Genomic DNA, 11,217 nt, shown 5'->3' with positions numbered 1-11,217 from the left:
TGAAAGCAGAAACTGGCCACAGAAATACTACAAGATCTGGTCGAACTGGGTCAATGCATGTGGCTGACCCTTGGCGGGGGGAAGTCTCGCGTGGCAGTTCACACCGGGAGCCCCCCTTGTCTTTCAGAGAGATTGTAACCAATCCCTCCACTCGGAATTTGGTGTCACATCCTGCTTAACTTGGTCCGGAGGCAGAATGCCCCCCCGGCTGTGGGGTCGAGACTAGCCCCCACGGGAATAATTCTGACCATAAGATCACACTCATGTATAACCCTCCCAAGCCCACCTACTGAAAACAAACGTACCTCAGTAGGACACAGATCAGGGATATAAATGCTATATATCCAGAGAGATGGGTTGATGTAGATGCGTACCCCCTTACATATGTAATATTGATGCCATGCTATTGCTTACCTGTACTTGGATCCTCTGTAAGATCAATGTTATGTTTGTACTGTCTTATTTGTTGTCAGAAAATAAAAAACCTTTCTGTTAAAAAAAAAAAGGCCTTGACCGTGGCCCTAAGACAGGGCTTGACAAATTTGCTTGGAATCTAGGAGCCAGCTTAAAAAGTTAGGAGCCAGGTCGGTAACGGCGATCCGGACCTGTCCCTGGCCTGACATGGAGACGAGTGAGGGGAAGATAGCGCCTCAGCCCCCCCCCCCCCCTTTTTTTTCCTTAATTAAAATAATTTTTTTTTTTTACTTTTTACAAAAAAAATAAAATTTTTATATATATATATATATATATATATATATATATATATATATATATATATAATTAAATTAATAAATAAATAAATTAATAATATATATATATATATATATATATATATAATATAATGAGAAGCCATTTACCAGCCACCACACTCACCGTTGGGCAAAAGGCGCCAGATGACGCCCGCAATCACTTCCTTCTCTTCACTTTGGGAAGAAAATGGGCGGGCAGTGAAAAACAGGCAGGGGAGCTTCACTCCATTAGGAATTAGCATTATTGGAATAGGGTGTAATTTCTACCGAAAGATTTTAGAAGGCCGCAAAGCCGCGGCCTCAATTACTGGCCGGCGCGGCCCGATGCAATTGCGCGGCGGAGTTCAGGGTCCAAATGGAGACGGGATACCCCAGCAGCGTTGCCCCAGTCGCCAGGACACGAATTCTAGGCGCAAATGCGACCAGGCGCCCGGGGTTTGTCGAGCCCTGCCCTAAGATCACACCCCAGAGTCTGGAACACTATGCAGCCTGATATTATTTCTGCAATTCCGGTTTTCCCCATCATCGACAGAGAGCTGTAGCATGATTAAGCGACGTTAGCAGTTGGTCTGCGACCCCTCCAGTGCCGCCATTCTAGATTCAAAGGCACATGAGAAGGTCTCAATCGTGGTTACCCGCGATTCCATAGTATTTATTCTTTGCTTAAGATCATGGATCTCTCAGGAGAGGGTACTTACTATTGATGCTGCCGACTCTGCAATGTCCTGTTTGATAGGAAGGAGGGAGATGATGTCCCTCCATGCAGCCACAGGCGGCTGTCCCTGTATGCTGGCATTCTGCAGGGTTGGGGTGAAGTCTGCCCCCGAGATATCCAGAGATGGGATCGGTGAGTCCGGTCAATCGGAGGGTTGCTGTGTCTCCTGTACTGTGTTAGGTATCTCTTTGTCTGCCTTCTTCTGTGTGGCAGCGCCGGTGGTGTTAGTGCGTGGCAGTGCCATCTCGGGGTCTGTGGCCGGGGTTGCCGAATTCCTTAGGAAATACACAGACTTGTCCATGCCTCTATGTGCGGCGGGTGTCCCTGGAGCTCTGTCTACCGTGGACATGAAAGAACAGCGAGGTCTTCACGCAGGGAAAGGCTCACCACCCGAACGCTCTCCGGTGTCATGTGACTCGTTAGTGTTACAAGTTCTCAGGTGTGAATGGGGAGCAGATGTGTTAAATTTGGTGTTATCACTCTCACTCTATAATACCAGTCACTGGAAGTTCAACATGGCACCTCATGGCAAAGAACTCTCTGAGGATCTGAAAAAAAGAATGGTTGCTCTACATAAAGATGGTCTAGGCTATAAGAAGATTGCCAAGATCCTGAAACTGAGCTGCAGCATGGTAGCCAAGACCATGGCTGACGGGGTGGGTCATCAGCCTGTCAGTGTTCAGACCATACGCTGCACACTGCATCAAATTGGTGTCGAGCGTATGTGGTGGCAACCAGGTGAGAAATACAACGACAAGTGTGTCTTGCCTACAGTCAAGCATGGTGGTGGGAGTGTCATGGTCTGGAGCTGCATGAGTGCTGCCAGCACTGGGGAGCTACAATTCATTGAGGTAACCATGAATGCCAACATGTACTGTGACATACTGAAGCAGAGCATGATCCCCTATCTTCAGAGACTGGGGCCCAGGGCAGTATTCCAACATCATAATGACCCCAAGCACACCTCCAAGATGACCACTGACTTGCTAAAGAAGCTGAAGTTAAAGGTGATGGACAGGCATATCTCCAGACCTAAACCCTATTGAGCATCTGTGGGGGAACCTCTAATGCAGGGATATGCAATTAACAGACCTCCAGCTGTTGCAAAACTACAAGTCCCATCATTCCTCTGCCTTTGGGCGTCATGCTTGTGGCTGTCAGAGTCTTGCTATGACTCATGGGACTTGTGTTCTGCAACAGCTGGAGGTCCGCTAATTGTATATCCCTGCTCTAATGGAAGGTGGAGGAGTGCAAGGTCTCTAATATCCACCAGCTCCATGATGTCATCATGGAGGTGCAGAAGAGGGTTAAGGCAGTTCTGGAAAATAATGGTGGCACACAAAATATTGACACATCCTTGTTGCATCACAGAAGTGGGTGTGATAGGTCGAGTTCACCACGGTGGACCACACCTCCCAAAATTACAATACCACCTTCCACCTACTTCCTATACAATCAGATTGTACAATCTCGTCTTTAGATCTCCCATCAGCTATGTAGTACATGGGCCTGTCTGATTGGATACAATTTGAATAGATTGTTTAGGTGTGTCTTTCTATTCCACAGGTCTGGTAAATCTAAAGGAAATTGTACAATCAGATTGCATAGTATATGGCCATATTTATACAAGTGCATAGGAGGGAGTGGACAGTGGTCAGGCCTTGTTCGCATCTCCACATGGTGAAAACTCACATGCATGCGTGCCTGCATGCGTTTGCTTTTGGGTGTTTTGGAGTGCTTTCACTTGTCACGCAAATTTACTAGACTAGAATAATAAGTATAATCCCTCATAGTAGGAATAAATTTTCTCCAAATATCAATCAGATCATATTGAAGGAAGAATTTAGCGAATTTGCAAATTTGGTAACCAGTCTAACTGTACGTAGAATTTGGGACCTAGTCATATTTAGCGCTAAGTCTAAAGTAGCGTTCGAGTCCCCACCCAAAAAGAGAGATTACACTAAGTGGGATGACAAGGTTTAGAGCAGGGAAATGAAAATGTCAGTTGGTTCATATTGGGGCATAGTATGTTACAAAACTGGGAGCCCTCAATCTCCTCAGCTACCAATAGGTCCCTGCCATTTGGGTGCTTGAACATTGTGGGGGGAGAAGGAAAGTTTCTTAGACATACAAATCACCACTCTACGAGTCTTATCAGGGGCGTTAGTAAAGTAAAATTGTGAGTACTGTTTATGCAAGAAGAGTAAAATAAGTTTTGTTTAGTTTTGGATAAAACCCCAGCAGAGAATGATCCAATTTGCTAAAGCAGGGGAAAAAATTCCTTCCTGATCCCCCGAGAGGCAATCGGATTTTCCCCAGATCAACTTTACCTATAAATGTTAGTACCCAGTTCAGTGGCGGCTGGTGAAGTTTTAGGATGGGGGGGCGCCAGACCCCGCCCTTCCTTTTTGGCCCCTCCCACTTTGAGAAAACGGGCGTGGTTTCAGCGAGATAGCGGGTGTGGCTCTAAGGTGGTGTGGTTAGCGTCTCAGAGGGAGGGACAGCAGGCCCAGATCCTACACAACAATAGAAATGTGTGTATTCTAGAAAGTTTAACAATCAGCAGATAAAGATACTCCAAACACCTGATGTTAGCACTTCAATCATCCCAGCACCATGGTTGTTGTGGTGTCAGGATGATTGAAGCACATTATTTCTATTATTACATTGTCAATTACACCATCAATTTTACCAAGTGCTTATTAATTAAACCGGTCATTGTCACCAAAGGGCATCTGTAGTAATCCAAACCTCAATACCTAAATTGTTATAATCGTGCAGCTTTACCTTTGAGATATTAATAGACATTTCATTGCTTGAAAGTTGCTACAAATATGTCTTCTATTACAGGCAAATGCTGCTGGACACAAGGCTGAATTATACACCAAATAGCTGCATACTGCACTCAATAAATGTGCTCTAGTGCAATAACTTTAAAATTCATATATAAATTATCAAAGTGCTACAGTGCAAATTGTTTCACATTATTATAACGCTATTAAACAAAAAAATAAAGTACCCTTGTGTATTCCAAATAAATATAAATATTCCAACTGGCTTCATAAAACATAAATTGAACTGATACTGTGAGAAATCCACACTAAAGTGTAAAAAACAGATTCCAACAAAGTGCTCCTGTGCCATTAAATGTAAATAAACCGAGTCCCAGAAAGTTAAAGAGGGATTCCGCCCAAAAAAAAAAATATTAAAAGCCAGCAGCTATAAATACTACAGCTGCTGACTTTTAATAAATGGACACTCACCTGTCCCGGGTTCCAGCGATGCCGGCAGCCGAGGCCGATCGATCGCTCGGCTGCTGCCGCCACCATTCTAGGTGAGGGAATCAGGAAGTAAAGCGAATCGGCTTCACTTCCCGGTTCCCTACTGCGCATGCGCGAGCCGCGCCGCGCAATCGGAAATCTCCGCGCTGTCACTGGGACCCGTGTGTGTCCCAGCAGACAGCGCGGCAGGGCAGGAAATGGCGTAGACTCCTGTGGGAGTCTATGCCCGGAAGTGGGTGAAAATACCTGTCTTTGACAGGTATCTCCACCCCCCTCCCCCCTGAAAGGTGTCAATTGTGACACCGGAGGGGGGGGGGGGGGGTTCCGATCAGCTGAGGTTCCACTTTAGGGTGGAATCCTGCTTTAATAACTTATTAGGTGAACTATGCAATAAGAATCAACTCCAGCTTCACTGCTGTGCAGCCACCACTACGCATGCACAGTTCAGAATCAGACATTTTTTTTCCCCCAAAGTGTTTTACTGACAACCATTTGTGAGTTGTGGTTGGCCAGGCTGCCAAGGGAGCCAGAAGTACTCGCTGCATGCTTCCCCGCAGAAATTGCAGGTAGCAGGGCCAGAATTTGTGATGACAGGCCAGGCTACTGCTGAGCAAGACAGGTACTCTTAGGCTTGGTTCACACTGCAGCGATGCGGGAACCCTGCAAATCCAGTATGGGTTCCTGCATCGCATACAACTTGCAGGCAGTTCACACTGCCCTTTGCAAACTGCTGGGGGTGTCAATACAATGTTAATGACACCTCCAGTAAAGTTTCCATATTGCAGTGCGAACTGTGAATTTGGACAGGAATCGGATCACATGGGTATGAACACTCATGTGATCCGATTCTGGTGAGGACCAAAAAATGGGTGCTGTGTGAGTTTGGTCCGAATGCAATTTCAGCCATTTGCATCACACAGACATCACATGAGATTTGCACAGCAGTACGGTGCGAATCGCATGTGATGTCTGACATTGCAGCAGTGTGAACCTGCCCTAAATGTGCCCCTCTTCTACTGTGGTGTTTGAGGAATCTCAGGGTGATCACAGCAACCAGGGATGCAGAGAAAGCAGGGACAGGAGGAGTGCAGTCTGTGAGGCTGAAAAGGAGCCATTACAGTGACCTCTGTTATCAAGCCCAAGTAGAGGAAGGGGAGAGCATGAGGGAGGATCAGAGAGGCACCGTGCTTTGGTTGGAAGAACATCAGAGACAGTAGCTGGCTGGAGAGGACTTCACCTCCATTATCAAGCACAGGGAGAGGAGGGGGGAGCGCATACATTGAGGGCAAAATTTATTCAGCCACATGTCTTTAGTAAAAAAAATGTCAATAAGCGTATATTTTTTGGTTTGCGCAAAAGTTATAGCGTCTACAAACTAGAGTAAATTTTCTGGAATTTACACAGCTTTTAATTTATGACTGCCTATCTCATTTCTTGAGGTGCTAAAATGGCAGGGCAGTACAAACCCCCCCCCAAATGACCCCATTTTGGAAAGTAGACACCCCAAGGAAATTGCTGATAGGTATGTTGAGCCCATTGAATATTTATTTATTTTTGTCCTAAGGGATTGAATAATGACAAAAAAAAAAAAAAAAATGTTTACAAAAAGTTGTCACTAAATGATATATTGCTCACACATGCCATGGTTATATGTGGAATTGCACCCCAAAATATATTTCGCTACTTCTCCCGAGTATGGGGATACCACATGTGTGGGACTTTTTGGGAGCCTAGCCACGTACGGGACCCCGAAATCCAAGCACCGCCTTCAGGATTTCTAAGGGCATACATTTTTTATTTTACTCCTCACTACCTATCACTACCTATCACAGTTTTGAAGGCCATAAAATGCCAAGATGGCACAAAACCCCCCCAAATGACCCCATTTTGGAAAGTAGACACCCCAAGCTATTTGCTGAGGGCCATGTTGAGACCATTGAATATTTTTTTTTTTGTCCCAAGGGATTGAATAATGACAAAAAATAAAAAACACATTTTTTTTTACAAAAAGTTGTCACTAAATGATATATTGCTCACACATGCCATGGTTATATGTGGAATTGCACCCCAAAATATATTTCGCTACTTCTCCCGAGTATGGGGATACCACATGTGTGGGACTTTTTGGGAGTCTAGTCGCGCACGGCACCCCGAAAACCAATCACCACCTTCAGGATTTCTAAGGGTGCAAATTTTTGACTTCACTCCTCACTACCTATCACAGTTTCGAAGGTCATAAAATGCCAAAATAGCACAAAACCCCCCAAAATGACCCCATTTTGGAAAGTAGACACCCCAAGCTATTTACTGAGAGGCATGTTGAGTCCATGGAATATTTTATATTTTGCCAAAAGTTGCGGGAATATTACAAACTTTTTTTTTTTGCACAAAGTTGTCACTAAATGATATATTGCTCACACATGCTATGGGCATAAGTCAAATTACACCCCAAAATAAATTCTGCTGCTTCTCCCGAGTACGGGGATACCACATGTGGGGGACTTTTTGGGAGCCTAGCCACGTACGGGACCCCAAAAACCAAGCACTGCCTTCCGGATTTAAATATAAAATGCTACCAAAAAAACTGTTAGCGATCGCAGGGATCAGGCCTGACTCTGCGATCGCTGCAGTTATGTGTTTAGTGTTTTGTAAGTGACAGTGATCGATCGATACTGCACTTGGGTGGGCTGGGCAGAGGGGCAAAACGCAGGTGCTAGCAGGTATCTGGGCTGATCCCGCTAACAATGCGTTTTTTTGGAACCCTGAACTGCTGGGGACGCTAGTATAGATCTGATCAGATCAGATATTGATCTGTTCAGATTCTATACCACTACGGGAGGTGTATGCTTTGCGCGTGGGTGTTAGAGGTACTGGCACTAACCTAGCGCTGCCTGGGGCGACGCAGACCCTGACCCTAAAACCTAATTGATATCACCCGCCGGGTGATCAGGGGGTTAAACCTTTATTGGGTAATAAATGGTGGGTGCCCTGATGCTATAAAAAGCAAACTAACCAGAGTCACCCGTAACACTTATACGGTGATCAGTGGTGAAAGGGTTAACTAGGGGCAATCAGGGGGTTAAAACCATTATTGGGTAGTATATCGGGGTACCTAGCGCTATATAAAAACCTGATGGGAAACCTAAATAACTAACTGGCTAACCAGCGTCACCAGCGACACTTATACTGTGATCGCTGGTGAAAGGGTTAACTAGGGGCAATCAGGGGGTTAAAACCATTATTGGGTAGTATATCGGGGTACCTAGCGCTATAAAAACCTGGCGGTGAACCTAAAAAAATAACTAGCTACCTAGCGACAGTAGCGACACTAATGCAGCGATCAGAAAAATGATCGCTTAGTGACACTGGCAAAAGGGGGTGAAAGGGTTAACTAGGGGCAATCAGGGGGTTAAAACCATTATTGGGTAGTATATCGGGGTACCTAGCGCTATAAAAACCTGGCGGTGAACCTAAAAAAATAACTAGCTATCTAGCGACAGTAGCGACACTGATGCAGCGATCAGGAAAATGATCGCTTAGTGACACTGGCAAAAGGGGGTGAAAGGGTTAACTAGGGGCAATCAGGATGTTAAAACCATTATTGGGTAGTATATCGGGGTACCTAGCGCTATAAAAACCTGGCGGTGAACCTAAAAAAATAACTAGCTACCTAGCGACAGTAGTGACACTGATGCAGCGATCAGAAAAATGATCGCTTAGTGACACTGGCAAAAGGGGGTGAAAGGGTTAACTAGGGGCAATCAAGATGTTTGTGTACCTATGTGTCAGTGTAGTGTTTTGGTGCACTTACTTTTAGTCTTCTCCTCGTAGTCCGGTCAAAAAGACCGCCCCGAGGAGAATGACATCACTTCCTCCTTCCTGTGTAAACAATACACAGTGGGAGGAAGTTCGTCATTGGCCAGGAGCGATCGAGAGGGGGTGGCCAGAAACCAACGGCCATCCCCTCATCACGGATCGCTCCTGGAGGGAAACGGACCGCCGTATCCAGCGGGAGGGGGTCCGATCGGACCCCCCACCCGCTGGAAGGCAGGCACGTACATGTACGTGCTTGTGCCTGCCTGTGCCATTGTAATGACGTACATTGGCAATACGGCGGTCCTTAAGTGGTTAAAGAACTTTTTTTATTTTTTAAAGGAGCAGTTTTAAACTTTTTATTTTTTTTACATTTTTTTTTTATTATTTTTTTCTTGTGACTACACAGAAGGGGGGGCGGCGCCCGGGAGCCCCCTATGGACGGGCTGCCACTGACCAAGTTATATTATGTACATTTAGGAAATAATTCAGGCCTTTCCTAAAGAAATCTACTGAGCTGGCCAGAAACACCTCTGCAGGGAGTCTATTTCACATTTTCACAGCTCTTACTGTGAAGAAACCTGTTGATTCGTTTCGTAATTTGTTTTGTTTCACTTAATTTAATTAAATTTCATTCATACATTTTCTAATGAATTCCACATTTTTGGAACAACTCAAATTTAAATTGGAAAAAATGATGTGCGAAGAATAGCTGGTTGTTTAGGAATGGACCGGGAAGCCAGCTGCTGTGTCCTTAACAACCGATGACTCATTAACTGTCATTGTGCTTCCCCACTGACAGCTGAAAGGTAAACAAAAGAATGCCGGCAATGGAAAATTCTGAAATAACAGTGTCGGGTCCCACCCAATCCATACCAAGCCCTTTGCGCCAAAGGGGAGACAACTGGGCCTCCTCGCATGACACATCTTTTCCTGGAGACCGGGAGGAGCATGGGAGATCCAGTTGGTGCAGAAGTGATTCCCCAATGGTAAAAGAAGAGAAGGAATGCATCTTGTTGCGGTAGGTAAACTGCTAAAGGAAATTGACAACTATATCTAATACCCTTGGCTTGTAAGGGTTGCAACAGGCATTTGAAAGTCTTCACAGTTTTTTAGAACCATGGCCAAGGACAGATCCGCCTTAACACAGTCATTTTTAACATAATTCGCCCAAACCAAACTGGCTTTATGCCAGGAAAGTCCAATTCCATTAATATTCGAAGGACGCAAATGATAGCTCAGCTCAAAAGATTTCTGCTCGAGTCTTGTGCATTGGCCTCACTGGATACCGCAATGGCCTTCGATTAGATTGAATGGGCCTTCTTATGGGTGCGCTACGCTCTTTTGGCTTTGGGAACAAGTTCCAAACATGGGTCTCTATTCTTTATGGAGTCCCCACCTCCAATCTCTTGGTCAATGGTCTTTTATCCCCTTCCGCAGAGGGATCAAGCAAAGTTGGTCTCTGCCTCCTCTGCTGTTTGCAGTGGCTATTGAGACATTGGCACTGACATTTGGTCAGTCTCCTCTCTTGAAGGGTATCACAATGGCCGATAGAGTGGACACCATAGGATTGTATGCAGACGATCTTATCTTATATCTGCAGGATACCACTACCTCCCTAGAGACAGCAATGCAAATAATTGATAAATGTGGCACTTACTCTGGCCTCAAAATTAACTGGCAGAAATCGTCATTGATGTACTTTTCGTCACAAGACACTTCTTGTAGAGATACACGTTGCCCTCTTAAAGTAGTGTCCTCATTTTAATACTTAAGAATCATTATTACATTATCTCAGATGCTTTTAAGGTAAATTTAGACCCATTACTCCTAATGATTAAAACTAAACTTAATGTTTGGGCCAAACTTCCCCTCTCTGTTGCTGGCAGAATTAAATTTAGTAAAGTTCCAATTTATGACCCAGTTCATCTGGTAAAAGAGTGTGCATCAAGTCAAAAACAGCAGCTTGAGTGTTAGCATAAGATTCTGGCAGACCTCTAATCCGAAAGTGATATCTCCTGGATCGATTCTCAAGATCCTCAATCTTGGACAGAGCTACCTCAAGCTGGTAGATCTGGCTTATCTGATCCATGGTCTGGTTGGTTCTAGTAACAGTGGCATCAAGCTTAGTCTCTATAGTTTTAATCCAGGCACCTAGTTCTTTACATTTCTGCTTGAGTTCAGAGGTGATCTGCCTGCTAGCTTTTTCCGGGCTCTACTCCAATAAGGCAGAAATACAAGCCAGGATAATGGGGTCCCCAGAATACTCATGTTGAAGTGGCTGGAAAGACTTGTCAGGAAGTTCCAGGCTGGCAATTAAACCTTGACTAATTAGGATTTCTCCCATGGCCTGGCCCATATAGGGGATCCACTGTCTGGAGAATTAGCCTCAGGATGTGGGGTGGGCAGTGTGAGTTTCAGGGCTGGCTTAGCCCTTCCTTCTCTGAGCTGGTTGCTCAGCTGTCGGCTAATTGCCAGCTCTCATCTCTCTCCACAGTTACCAGCTGTTCCTGATCATGCTCGTCTGACCTGCCTACTTAAAGCTGTCCAGCTCACTATACCTCTGCCTTCGCCTTGGTCACATCACAAGAAACCATCTCCTGTGGTTCTGTTTAAAGACTGGCTTGCTGACATCCCTTCTGGCTCCTTATCCTGCTTG

The sequence above is a fragment of the Lithobates pipiens genome, unplaced genomic scaffold (assembly GCF_037356315.1).
Source record: "Lithobates pipiens isolate NorthernLeopardFrog02 unplaced genomic scaffold, aLitPip1_a1.2 Scaffold_1, whole genome shotgun sequence".
Taxonomy (NCBI): domain Eukaryota; kingdom Metazoa; phylum Chordata; class Amphibia; order Anura; family Ranidae; genus Lithobates; species Lithobates pipiens.
This window is presented reverse-complemented; position numbering follows the sequence as displayed.